Raw genomic sequence first — 14,462 nt, forward strand, 5'->3', positions numbered from 1 at the left:
GTAGCTAATATGATTATATATTATTGCACAGTGATATAAATTATTTTGCTGAACATTCTGATTTGTTGCTTTTCAGCTTAGCGAATGATGATAGTGTGTAGTAAAATATCATAAATTTGTTTATACACACCAGTAGATTTTTTTTCTTATTTTTTTTGCTTAGGAAAGAAAATATTGTAAAAAATGTTTGCAGATGAGAAGGGCCATCTTCCCTAGGAGAACGTAACAGGATCATCACTGAGTCTAAAGGAGAATTTCATTCTCCTCTAAATCATTTGCTTTTGGTACATTTTTTTCATATTTAGTAGCTGGATGCAATTCCCTCTATATGTACTAAGTCTGTGTTATTGCAATTCCAGCATGATATATGTTTATTTGGAGTCTAACAAGATAATGAATCAGGAAATGGCATTGCACTTTATATTATGTATTTATTTATTGTGTTAGGATGAAATTTACCTGGGTCCAGAGAACAAAATTAGGCTGTTACAGCCCTTGGTTTCATATAAGTTATTTTCCTCTCAATGCCTATGCCCCGTGGACAGAAATTTATTTTACCTGCACTGAATGAGAATTTTCCTATTCTCTCTCTGCTAAGGTAGCCTCCAGATATGATTTCTATACCTTTTCTCATGCTTTCAATTTTGTATACATTACTTGAATGCTTGAAAATATGAAATATACTACCAACAATCATAGAGTGATAAAATCTGCAGTTTGTAGGGAATATTTTTTGTTCCTATTCAATCCTTTTATAATTACAAAGACCTCCTCATTAATTCGATGTCTTTGGTGACATTATCATACTTCTGATCATAACCTTTCTGTTGAATTCTAGGGGCTGGATGGACGTTAGAAAGAAGGACTGTTTTACAGACAGTTTATGGGATTCAGATTTGGAAGGTCTCAGTTCTTCTCTGAAGTGTGACACTGCAGAGCAATGAAAGATGACCTTAACTGGAAGGTGTATGAATACATGTAAATATAGGGGAAGTGAAGTGGAAAATTACAGCATATAAGAGAACTCAATGTATTTAATAATACAACAGTAGTTATCTGTAATAATACTAAAAATATCACAGAAAAACATTATGGGAACTTTGTTAAGTGTCCAAACGTGTTCTGATTGATGTATTTAATAACTTTGCAAGAATTTAAGTCTCAAAGACTTGTAATTTCTGTGAGATTAGACAGTATTCTTACACAAAATGCAGGAGAGAAATCAAATGAAAAAATGGCAAGTTTAACTCCTATAGAAGAGTTATAAAATCATTAAGCAAGTAAAAGTTTATTCAGTTAATTGGCTAAGGCCCAGCAAGAATTTCACAACACTATCAGCAGGGTGTTGAAATACTGAAAAACCACCACACAACCAAATGCTCAGTTTCAGAGAAGCACTCTTATTTAAGGAACACTTTCTTGAGTATTTCTTAGATAAGGAATTGTTTATCAGTACGTGTGTATCTCCTTCCTGTAATCAAGGTCTCTGCAAGTTTTTCCATGTATCCTAGCATTCTCTCAGTGTTTTCTGATTTCCCCTTGCTCAAGCCCCAGGAACGTAGGAAGAGTGGAAACAACATATACTTATGAAGAAATATGATATATAAACATTATTTGTATTTATTTAGTGATTTGAGCTAAGATCGTGAGCATCAGAGTGCGATAAGATAACCAGAAGTGACTTCTGTCACTTTTGCACAGAGAACAAATCTCTTGAGAACATGGATGGATATTAACAAGTCAAAGCAGGAGCACAAAGAAAGGTTGCTCATGCAGCTGCTTGTACAATAGAAAATTGGAAAGCTCTGAAATCAAGGCGTAACCTATGTGAAGGCAATGCAAGAAGGGCCACGGACATCTAGTAAAACCCCACTGTAATTGTGTTGACCATGAAGCCTCCTCTGAAACAGAAGGTTTCTGAATTTCTGCACCAGGATACATCTTTTCTTAGAAATAATCTAGCCATCTAGGAAATATTTCACTCTACCTTCCAGCACACACTGCAGTTCAAAAACAATGCAAATGTAAATATTGCTGATGCCAAGCACTTGATTTGCCAATGCAAAAGGATGCATTTTGTACCAGGATTCCATTAAAACGAAGATTAATTTTAGTATTAAGGAAAGAGAATAAGGCTCTGTCTGGCAATTCTTTAACAACAACAAACTCCTGATGACAAATGATATGTAACTCACAGGTTTTGTATGTTCAGGGAAACTCCTGTAAACAGCTGACTTACAAATGTTCATACAAAACAAACTATACTGCAACCTGATTTTAATCTAACTGCCAGATACTTGTGAGGTAATACTGTGGGAGATGGCACAAAGATTTTGAAGAAGGAGCTACCTGGTGGAAAACTCTAACTTTTCAACATCAACAACAACAAAAAAAATCCATGAATATACCTCAGATTATATTAGGAGTAGGGAAACATCTCACCATCACAACATAAAGGCAACCATCATCCAGCAAGAACTCAGGCCAAGTCTCAAGTGGCACATCACAGCACTAATCATACTATAAGGTAGCTTGGCTCAGCTATACAGATTGACTGATCATAAAGCATACCTCCAATCTATCCAGATCTTCTCTCTTACTTAGAAGGAGAAAACAACCCGTGTAAAAAAAGCTAACACTTTGTACGTCTGTATTAGTTTACATGGATTCATCAATACTCAAGACCATCTCCCGTAAATTCAAAAATTAGTTTTGAGAACAAGAACAGGCATAACCAAAACACAAAGCCAAGAAGATATAAAAGAGAATAGAGTATAAGTAGGGAGGGCTCACAAACACTAAAGAAAAAATGAGAAAATATTTATGACTATGTTGGATCATCATCAGACAGATCTTCCCTTGCATCCAATTTCAGTTATTTTTGAGAACCACTCTGTGACTGAAAATTTGCTCATAGATGTCATACTCAAAAAAGACATGCTATGTGTGGGACTCAGCCCTGTAAAGCAGATATGAAGAAGTATCATGTACCATTTAAGTCTTGTTGAATCCTACCATGACAAAATCTTTTGAAGAGAAGTAAATTTCACTGACTGATTAATGAGGCAGACTCTACTTCCAACAAGCAAATGATACTTTTCTGAGTCAAATGTAGCTTATAAGGCTGAAGTCATTAAGCATGACCAAGCCATCCAATCATACAATGTGAACACAAACTCATCACCACTAAGTGATGTCAAAAAAAAAAAAAACACATCAAGAAAACCAAAAGCCTAAAATTTGGAACAGTACAGAGACTGAAAAAATTCACTTTCTACACAAACAATTTATCAAAAAAAAAAAAAACTAAACTGAAAAAGAAATTCTTTAGCTGAAAATTACATGCTCAGTTATACAATTACATGGCTTTTGTTCCCCTACTCCTCTTCTTCCTCGTGGGTTTCTATCTAGGAAACATTCTCAGAACCTGCTGGTTCAGATACCTCTTTCAGACTCTTGGCATTCAAAGGTTCCAGCAACAAAGCCTTATTATTATTAATACTTCAGCTATAAAATATCTAAGGAAATTAGATCAACTATCATCTCCTGCTGACTTTCATTTAGGAATTTTAAATCCTCTGGTGTGGGAGAATAATCTGAGATAATAAAGCTAAGTTTGCTATTTCATTAAAAGCGAAAGAGGAAAATTAGGATGAAAATTCCAAAGCCTGGGAAGGTAAGTAAGGAAACAGCAATACTAAAGAGGATGAAAACCAACACTACACTGATAACTCTGGAAAATCCCATTGTTTGTTCAAGGCAAAGTACATTACAAATTTTGTTTTGGTATGACACGATGATAAGCAGTACGTTTGGGTTGCACAGACTTGTTATTGTTTGTTTGCTTGCTTGCTTTGTTTTTAACCTTTCTTGTTCATCCTGGTACTTGAATAACAGGAAAAACCCAGTCCTGAGCTTACAGTCATGCAAATCCTCCTCACTCATGCATGAAGTTACAGTGGCTTCCAGAAGTTTATTTTTTTGTGCAGACATCACCCTTGAACATTACCTTCTTGATCTGGCCTTCAAACTTGTCACATGATATCTAGTGTTTACATATTGGTTGCTATCTATAAATGAGCAGTTTTGACGTGACTGAGGTATTCTCACAGGAAATACATGCAGTGAATCAGCGGTAGCACATGTAAGAGATGCTCTGTCTCTCCCGTGCTCAGCATTGCTGCACAGAATGACACACTATCATAGATAATATCCAGCCTCTGGAACAAGCAAAACACAACACTGACTAACTAATACAGAACACTAAAGCCAAAAGCAATTTTCCCTGCTTGCCCCCACCTCCCCAGCATTGCAACCAACACTATAGAAAGGGCTGAATGAAATCTTGCTGAGTCCTGCATGAAGCCCAGTAGCAAATAAAGTGATGTGAGAGTTACCTGAAGTTTGAACTAAACCCTCTGCATAGTTATAAAAGCTTGCCATTAAAAGAAGAATAAATGTTAACAATAAGAAGTCCAAGAGAATGAACCTGTGAGAGCCCACCGTAAAGATCTGCAAGGGGTCTCATAAATACATAGTAAGCATCCACACTGATGGATTCCCCAGAGGAAAAAAATCTATATTACCTCCAAAGCACATGGTTTACAAACTGCTTCTTTCTGTCCATGTACCAGAAAGTGAAGCAGAGCATTTAACGCATAACTTGTAAAATTCAAAGTTTAGAGCTAAGGAAAACAACCAAGGTAAGAGCTAATCAGCAAAGTGGTATCTTCCTTCACTTAATTTTGTTTTACTTGTATAATTTGTTGATGAGCCATCAAACAAGACTCTTACCTGTCAGCACTGGGGGTTAGATATGGATTTGGGTGAATAAAGATAAATTGACGAGTATGGGCTTGAATCACATCAACATAACAGGTAACTGCTGTGGGTTTTGTCACCCAATGTGTTGGTAAGGGATTAGGGTGTTGGCTGTCTTTTTGTACTCTGGTGCCCTAAGCTTTGAAGAATGCAGTAGTAGGTCCTGGCAACTTGAATTGGCTCAAGTCCCTTGTACATGAGCCCTGTGTGACCAACAGTAGCTTCTCATGAAGAACACAGCAGAAACTCAATTGCACTCTGCCAGAAAGCCTCCTGGAACCAGGGTTTGTTGGCACATCCCTACCTTAAAGCACGCAGCCAGCGGGGGTGACAGCAGGGGTGCATCTTAGAGTTATTCAGCTCCAGGCAGAAATGGAATAGGTCTCTTCTAATGCAGGCTCTGAAAGCAAAATTACAGAAAATAGGATTGGTAAATACAAAAAGGTAAGACAGGAAAAATACGTACCAAAGTATGTTCATGGACAGAACAGGAATTTCACTTGGTAACTAACAGCATTCTTATACGTAAGACTCTGTTTCTCCTCCCAGCATTCAGCCCTGGTAGATGAAATGGCTGGGTGCTCCAGGCTGCAGCGGTCCATCGTTTTTCCAGCAGGTCAGATACCTGCTGAGGGACTCCCAGAAGCGGCAAATAGCTCTGGCAATAAGAACCTGCAAATCTAGGTGCCTGACCACTGAGATACTTGATGAAGTCTATAGCTGCAGGAATTCTTACTGCCCTCGCATATACTCCTTGTCCTCTCCTAGACCACAGCAGAAAGAATGTGGGCAAAACACAGCTAGCCTGGTCATGGACTACTTGTTGGGGTGATCATGTTAAAGCACTATTTTCTGGAGCTAAAATGAGATAATATTTGAGAAAAAGAAAAGAAATTAAGTAGCTAAGAGAAAAAAAATCTGGCATAAAACACATAGAACAGCTAAAGAAAAAGAAGTGACAACAAACAAGCTCTGCAGTCAAGGAAAGGGTAAAATCTTGGCCCTACCAAAGTCAGTGGGATGTTTGCCAGAAAGCTGTAGACAGCTTGTTTTATCCAGGATTTTTAATTAGTGATTAAATGATTCAATGGCAAGTTGGCTGTTTTAAGAAGGAAAAAAATCATAAAATAGCTCCAGCATGCCTCTCCCTGCCCCGCCTACCCCTTGGGAGGTACAGATCATACACAGCTTTTTTATGGGAGACTTGACAGGTATTTCATTGAACCTTAGTTGAAATCTGTAGTTTCCCAGGCCCTGCCTCCTTCCCCAGTCTGGGGATGAAGATAGGAAACACCTGCTAATGACACCAGAGACAGAGCAAACAGCAAAAGTCGTGTGTCAGCAGAAATCACACTGGAAGCCTGGCCTCTCTAATCCAGATTCAGTCCACCTAATGGTGGTTAGTATATATGGAGCGATAGGATGGTGTGTTCATTTAATTGGCATAAATTTGAATTGCTGTGAATATTCTGAAGTGACATACCCACGAATAAGGTGTCTCCCTGCTGACAAGGTAAGTCACTTTGTTAGCAGCTCCAGTACCCAAACGATCTGTTCACACCACACACTTCCCTTATTCTGCTCAATTTTTCTGCTCAATTTTTCTGCTTTTCTCAGTCTCCTTCTGCTTTTCCCCTCCAAAGTACATTGGTTTCTATGGAAACCAAGCACATCATCGCCATGGCCAGAACTCGGTGACATCCCCAAGTGCAGAGTGAAAATGCAATTTAAATACGGATTTTGCAATGTATAACGTGAGCTCAGAAAGGCAACAGGCGATTATCCCGTGCACGTGTGTGTACATGTGTTTGCGTGGGCAGCTGCCCGTGCACGCACACACTCCCTCTCCCCGCATGGTTTACACACATGCGATGCCACTGCCTTCACGGGACAGCACGCAGCAGAGAGCTCTGCAGAATCCATCCCATCCTATTCTGTTTTAATATAGCTGAAAATTGCTTTGACAGCTGAATAGCTTCTTTGTTTATAACTCATTCATAGCTGACTCCGCTGCATTATGTAGCTTTGCAAAGAGATTACTTTGTCAAGAACTGAACATATATGGTCTGAGCATGAACAATTCAGCATGGTGAATTGCATTCATTTTATATGACGTACAGGGCTGCAGTCTTGCTGCCTTCAGTGTGTCTGCTTTTCTCTATGGGTTTCATTTTCTGATCTTAATTTTTTTAAATAATTTTTCTTGGAGTCTTTGGGATCATCATCTTTACCCTTTCCTAGACAGATCCAGAGAAATTTCAATATGTAAATTTTCAATACGTTGTATCTTGACCTAAATGCTGTACTGTACAAAGTTTTTGGCTATGCATAGCAAGAGATTGTCATTATCTAATTAGCTAATTATCTAGCTGCAAATGTCCTGCTCCCACCTTAAGTTGCTACATTTTTTTTTAGTATTTGACTTGGTATTCCAATACGTTGATATTTCAATAAAGGCTGAGAAAAAGGACCTCACTATAGTGGGTGCCACATGGAATACATACAGCTGCTTTCCCTGTTCATCCCCAAGTCTAAAAGCAGTCCTAAGCAGGCAGATCTCCTGGTCTGCATGTCTTCAGTACAGCTGTGTGAGCTAGTTGCTTTTCTTTATGAAGCCTTATTAGTAATATTAAAGCAAAACGGGACTGCACAACATTACTGGCGGTATCGGGGCCTTGCACCATGCCCAGAATGAGCTTTGTGGCTCTGCTGGCTGTCACCTCCAGTGGTGCCAGTGACTGCGCTGGTCATCTCTTGTCACCGTTGCTGCTTCTACTTCTAGCCATGGCTTGTTTAGAAATTACATTATTTCAGATTCATTTTATGCCCCGCCCAAAGGCATAAGCCAGACTCAAGGCATTTTTCTCTGGTTTTAATGCTCCTGGCTTCTTCCACTCTCCCTCCCTCAATTTTTTAAATAAACACGATTAATTCTGATGGGCAGATGATATGGTCTAGTATAAAGATGACTAAGAACAATTGACTGTACTAATGGAAAATTCCTATTGACTTTGTAGTAGGCATTACATTGATCTCCTGTGGACTGGAGACTGAAACCTTTACTTAGAGACATCACCAGGGGCTTTTCTAGTGCAGGAAACAGAGCGGAGCCTTGAAGCATCTTGCATTTCAACAGTTTTTGCTCAGCCCATGAGCTGGCAGATCTCCAATTTACAATATGCCCTGCTTTTTGCACTGAGCGGTATTTCACTGCTTCTGAAAATACCAGTCTTCTCTGAAAACAGAGGGGAAGTTTGTCAGACAGACAAATCCCTCCTTATCTCTTAGTCATAACCATGATCCACTTCAGATGATTTAAGGAGATTCGCACATATTTACCTTTGAAAAATAAGCAAGAAAAAGACTTCTTTGCAAGATCACTGTTTGAAAACAGAAGCTGCAGAAAGATTCTTCACAACCTTATTTGCTCCCACTCATACTCCTAATGTGCATATATTTCAGAAAAGTTGGCACACTGTTTGCTAATTTGTTGAATATATATATATTTAATTCACCATCTGTGTGGAAGTTCTTTGTACCAGCAACTAGTGTTTTCACCAATGAATCCCTTATCTTCTGCCCTTTCAGCAAATGATGGACTGTTTTCTATAACTGACAAAAAATGCCACTGACCGTGCAATATTCAGGTAATCACAGAATGATGAAAGGCAGCACAGGAGGTTTAGAAACAAAATTGTTCTTGTTTTACTGGGAATTTTCAGATTTAGCAAGAAGTCATGAGATCTTCAGAGAGTCAGTAAATTTCCACAGCTGGTTTCTGTTCTTCACCCCCCCTTGTGGCAAACCTGGCTGAACCACCAAACGTGTCTCAATCAGTCTGCAACCTGCTCGGTTGCAGGAGCCCTTGGAAAATCCCAGGACAGCAGACAGCAGCTGTATCGTATTATTGTAGGTACCAACAAAAGCAGCGGTGATTTGCACCATCATCAGTTTTGTGCGTTGGTGGGAGAGTGTTGAAGTCAACAGGACGAAGCGCAGCAGAAGGATTGTGCAAAAAAGAGCATGACAGAAAGAAAAGGATAGTTGTAGTTTGCAAAGGACATGTAAATCATTTCCGAGATCAGAGGGCCTAGATACAGAGAGAAAACAAGAAGTAGAGAGGGGAAGGAAGGTGTCTCATCAACTAGCAGCATGATCTCACGATCTTTCTGGAGTAAATAAAACAGTTTTGTGTATGCTAAGCGTGTCCCTCTCTTTCCTTCAGGGAGAGCTGAAGGAAATTCATTAGGAATTATTAAGAATTAGTTAGAATTATTATCTGCTGTTAATATACTAGATGCTGGATTTCCATGGTCATATACCTTCTCATATATGAATGCGAATATCTTTCTAGAAGGTAATAGCTAATAATGAGCTAAATATGTGCCAACGTAGAGGGGCAACCACAGGCCATTGAGTGTCAGACTATGTAACTATATAAGAAAACACAACAGTTTATTAAAGGCTACTTTTCCAAAAAGAACCTTAAATTTTCATACATAATGATGTACCTTTTTCACTAAAGGCATGTAACTCTGATCAGGTGTTTCCGTTTGGAGAAACACAAACATTTTCAATAGGGTATCAGTCAAGAACTAGTGAATAAAATTCAGAGGAACGTGTGGAAGGCAAGTAATAATACAGCAGAGTTGGGTAAATCCAACCACCAGTGAAATGATGAATTTACTCCATTGGGTTTATGACCTTTGCGTGTTTTCTCTCCAGGACCGCACCAGTAAATGTGCTGGACAGGGGACTCCAGGGTGATGCCACTTCTGACTTTCCACAGGCTTACCAAGGTTCGTATGACTGACTTACATGAAACTCCTCATAGATGCAAGGATATATCTACACAGAAAGGTAGATCTTGTACTTTCTGGTTTCCAGAAAGACTAAAAATGCAAAGGCTGATGCTATTAGCAGATTGATGTGGTCCTTGTTCAGTGTGCTTTTGGTCTTTCATACTTGAAAAAGCAGGCTTGGTGGGAGCAGAACCACAGGCCCAGTTCTTGGTGTCTGTACACTGATAATGGTAACAGTGCTGGGCATGAGAATACAAACAGGATTAGCAGGCTGGACCACTGTGGATCAAAGCGTTTGAGACTGCATCTGCAGAGCTGAATAACCAGAGGAAGTCTGAGATTATTGCAAATAGAACTTTACTCTCAATGACATTTTTTTTTTTTCATAAGGATTAGCAAACTTCATGTGGATCTCAGCCAAAGAGTTTCTAAAAGAAACTTAAAAATTCCAAGACGTGAAGAATCACCTCAGAGAGGCTCTGGTGCGGTTTCCAAATGACCTTTGGTAAGACTGACATCCTCATAAGCTAGAGGAGATGGCACATGGTGGAGAGCAGGGGTAGGTGTAAGAATTTCCTCATTCTCTCATCTCAGAGACGAGCAGTGTGATTTTGCACAACCACAACAGCCCAGCTCAGCCAACCATAGGGCGTTTCAAGTTCTCCCTCAGCAGGGCAAAAGTCCACCTGAAAAAGAAGCAATGGGGAAGGAATCTCCGTGGCCTGACAGCCGCTGCCCTAGAGTGAATGCTACGAGGCTCTTTCAGTTCTGCAGACAGTAGTTCTGTAAACAGGAATTACCTTTGGACCCTTAAAAAAACATGTACTATATCATTCTGGAATGGTGCTAATCTCTCTATCATGGAGGTCAAAGCAAGCTTTCTATTATAAGCTCTGTGGAACACACCTACTTCCCAGCCACTCACTTGCAGGGAACAAAATCCAGCTGGTCAAAACACTCTGTGTGTAACAGGATGCTAGAGCAGGAGCTTGAGGCAATGTGGGTGAGGCATTTGGGAGCTGTGAGACCTCCAAGCTGGAGGCTGAGCCCTGAGTGAGGCAATACTGGCTCCATGCCCCTGCAGATGAGGCAGGGTTTTCTTTCCTTCCTTGCAAAGGACAATGGTCTATTCACGGACAATACCAGCTGGAGAGGTCACTGCCTCACATCACACCCCAAATCCAGCACAGCCTTGCCATGGTGCTCCCCACCAGCAACTGCTCTCATCTTCCCTAACACCTTTGCAGTCCCTTTCCATATGCTGTGATAGCACTTATGACAGCTACAGCCCAGGTAAGATTGGGCCTTGTGGTTACAGCGCCAACGTCCCAGCCTTGGTGTCACTGTGACTGGAGCAATGACTGCATGTCCCAAAGCATAAATGCTGACACCCAGGGTGTGGTAAGCTGGGGGTTAGCTGAGGACCCTCAACTTCTATATTTTCCTAGGGGTCTGAAGTGCACGTTGGCTTTGCTGATAAACTTATCAGTAGCGGAGTGAAACATCCGTTTCATTTGTACTGTTTACAGAGAGCCTGTTTCTCTAGTTGGTGAGTTGGGATTGAGTGAACAGGGTGACTCTGTTTTCTTCCCTCCCCCAGGAACATTGCTGCTAGCACCAAGTTGCACGTCAGATGGGGGAGAGATGCTTTGCTGGGGCCAGCTCTACCCCTGTCCCGATGCTGAAGGTCCTCTATCCCTGCGCACTCTTCCCAGCCCCAACCCCTGGAGCTGAGGAAAGGCTGTGGCACAGTATGTGGACTCCGATTACATCTCCAAACAGGAGGAACACACAATCGGTGGGAGACGCCTGCTTTCTAGCCCCTTTGTGCTCAGGGGCAGAAATACAAATAAGCCTCAATGTCTTTTTCCTGCTTATGTGAGCAGAGATCCGTTTTTCAATAGCAGGCCCCGGCAGATAAGTATTTCCTTTGCCTGGGGAAATTTCCCTTCTCTCCGCCGTCCGGCCCCATCGCTTGGGTTGTCTCAGGGAGAGCGGGACCATAAACTTTACGAGCGAGTTTTCCCTCTTAAATGAATTACATAACAGAACCACTGCTTACAGCTGGTGTTGTGTCAGAAAGAGACCACAGAAAGAAGCGGGTAGGAATGGCAACAAGCCTCCTGACAAGCCACGGCAGGGCCCAGGCAGCGCAGGCCGCAGCCGCACCCCCCTTCACCCGCGCTGCACGTAACGCCACGCGCCACGTCAGACAGCAACCCAGAGCCCGTCCAAAACAAAACTCCCGGCACAGGAGCAATTGCCTTTCCTCATAAACTCACCCAAAGGGCTATTTTTAAAATTGATCTTTCCAAATAGCATTAAGTGACAAATCCAGCTCTGCGTACACCCAACAAGTGTGGGGAGGCCCTGCAGACAGCTCATAGTATGAAGACTCAGACTTGAACTTTATCATTTTATTGCACTTGGAGAATTTCCTGGGTATTTTCTAGGTTACTTCCTTATTACTGGGTCAAAACGTTGCCATGTGTAAACCTCAATTTGTCAATATATACAATGAAGGCAGTAGAACAAGTTCTTCCCTGCTTTTTCCTCCAGAGTTTGACCTGATGAAGAAGCCACGAAACGTCTCTCTCCTTCACTAGGTCCAGGAAGGCCTTTGAAATCCCTAAATGCACAGCAGCTGAAAGTGCCATGAGCTGTTCGAGGCAGCTCAACAGGAACACGTGTAGAACACAACTAGGAAGCAAACTAAATAGAAAGGATTCAAAAGCACTGCAACTTTTGGGGTCCTACAGCATGTATATGTGGGATCTGATAAAGGGAAAGCTGCTGTGAACAGAAAATGCAGGCAGATGGAGAGACTGTGTGGTATCTTGAATCTAAATTGAAACACATGGCTATCAGGTTTCCTTTGGTAAAAAGGGGTAGTCTACAGCACCCCTGTAAGAGAGATTAAGTTTCTTTGAAAGGGGGACATTTTTTGAATATGATGTTTGCCAGTAACAATGTTTTACTGCATTGTTAGGTGCAGTGTAAAATACACCAACTAACAGCACCCAAGACGTGTCTGTTCTTCACAGAGCTTCTGTATTTCAGTGTCTGCACCAAACACAGCAATAAACATGGACCAAACATGTTCAGCTACACGAGCCTGAATTTCAGTGCATGTTACTGCAGTAGCACTCAGATACTATCTACATCTTCCCATCCTTTCTCATAAAATAAGATGCAGCAATGTTGACAGATTTATTTATTTATTTTTACTGGAGTGACTTCTTACTCCTTTAGGGTTCAGAATTGTTATCCAGACTTTAAAAAGGTATCCCCATCTTTTCAGGGACAGAAATAACCCCATTAAAAATTTTAACTTGGCAAGACCACCACAGGCAGACAGAGGAAGAAAGCCCACAGTAGTGTTCTCAGGACTGTTGTTGTTTCTTACAGCATCCTTTGACTGTCTTCCACCCCTTAACTGCCTTTTGCCTGCCTCCTCCTCCTCAGTTGTCCCACATTTAAGCTCTGTATCTTGTTTCATGGCCCTGCATGGGCTGTCTCCATTTTACGGTATCTTCAAAAGTCCTTACTATGCATTACATAGCCAGGCTTGGGACACAAGATCAATAGTGCAAATCCTTTGAACCACATTCCTCAAGTCCACTTTTCATCCCATTATCAGACTGGTAAAGAATAAAGGCCAAGTGGAAAATCCCAGCACAAAATGCAGTCCTGCAGCTGACATTCACATAATGGCTATGTTCAGAAAAGATCTGGTAAGAGATGATACCATATTCTGAACTATGTGAACTTTTATTTTTAGTCTAGTTTGAATGATTTCTGGTATCTCAGGGTTAAGTCTCACTTTTCATGGGTAAACATTTTAGAGGATTCATATTAATGACATATCACTAGCCAGAATCAGAACTAGCTCTACTTAGGACAAAAAAACATTCAACCAGTGGTTTCAAGACATGAACTGGCTCCAGGCCTTAAAATGATTAACATTTGCTACACTGCCCAACTGTAACAATTATACAGCCGAGGTTTGGGATTCAAGTCAATAAAGCTGGTTGAAAACACTAGGGACATCCTTCATTGCTGCTTAGGAAAAAAAAAAAAGGCTAATTTTTATCAGTTTTAAAGCTTGCCTGTTACAGCAGAGTGAAGAAAATGTTATAAAGATAGCTGCAGAGGTCTTGTGATGACGACCTTCAGCCACGCCAAGTCCTTTAATGCACATCTGTGACACTGAACAGAGACTTGGATGCATGCATGCAAGAACACCCCTGCACGTACGCTACCCAGAGGGGTTTTGCAAACTGCTCATACAAACTGTTGCATTAAATCACATTCAGCCTGAGCAATCAGCAGCTCATCAGTTGACCTCTGGCTCTGATTCTCAATACCTAGGAAGCATCTGGCATAAAGAAATCCCTCAGAGAACGCATGGGGAAAGAAATAGCTGCGCTAATTAAGCCATGTAAAATGCCTTGGAGAAGACTGCGCCACTTCAAGGATACCCTAAAATTTCTGGACTGTTACAAGTAACAGCAGCAGGAAAATTTTCAGGAATTTATTGTGAAGTGTTTAACTGAGACATAGAGGAAAAGAAATCAGTAGAATTTAAAATTCATTCCTCCCTTACAACTAAAACCTGTCAGCTTGGAAGACTTTGTAAATATTCCTAGCCACTAATGTGTCTTTATTTTGATTGCACAGGAGGTAAATCATCCTCGTAAGCACGGTTGAAAACCACATTGGCCTCATGCATTTATGATGAATTCCTTGCTGACAGTGCAGATATAAATGCAATAGTCCTGTTGCCATATCCTGCTCAATACATAAACACCATTTTTCTAATTTATTTCCATCATATGA

The 14,462-nt window shown here is 40.8% G+C and overlaps 1 long non-coding RNA gene across 3 annotated transcripts; it reads left to right on the plus strand.

Moving 5' to 3' along the window:
* The first annotated feature begins 5,467 nt into the window (after positions 1–5,467).
* Positions 5,468–12,356, plus strand: LOC308200735. Of its 3 annotated transcripts, XR_013955761.1 has the most exons (4): positions 5,468–6,334; positions 9,547–9,681; positions 10,014–10,128; positions 11,224–12,356. It is a non-coding gene; the product is annotated as an uncharacterized lncRNA (long non-coding RNA). The 3 variants fall into 3 exon arrangements; XR_013955762.1 differs by lacking the exon at positions 5,468–6,334 and having other exon boundaries at positions 8,416–9,681; XR_013955763.1 differs by lacking the exon at positions 5,468–6,334 and having other exon boundaries at positions 8,416–9,620.
* The last annotated feature ends 2,106 nt before the right edge of the window (positions 12,357–14,462 follow it).

The sequence above is a fragment of the Anser brachyrhynchus genome, assembly GCF_964034855.1.
Source record: "Anser brachyrhynchus genome assembly, chromosome: 10".
NCBI lineage: Eukaryota > Metazoa > Chordata > Aves > Anseriformes > Anatidae > Anser > Anser brachyrhynchus.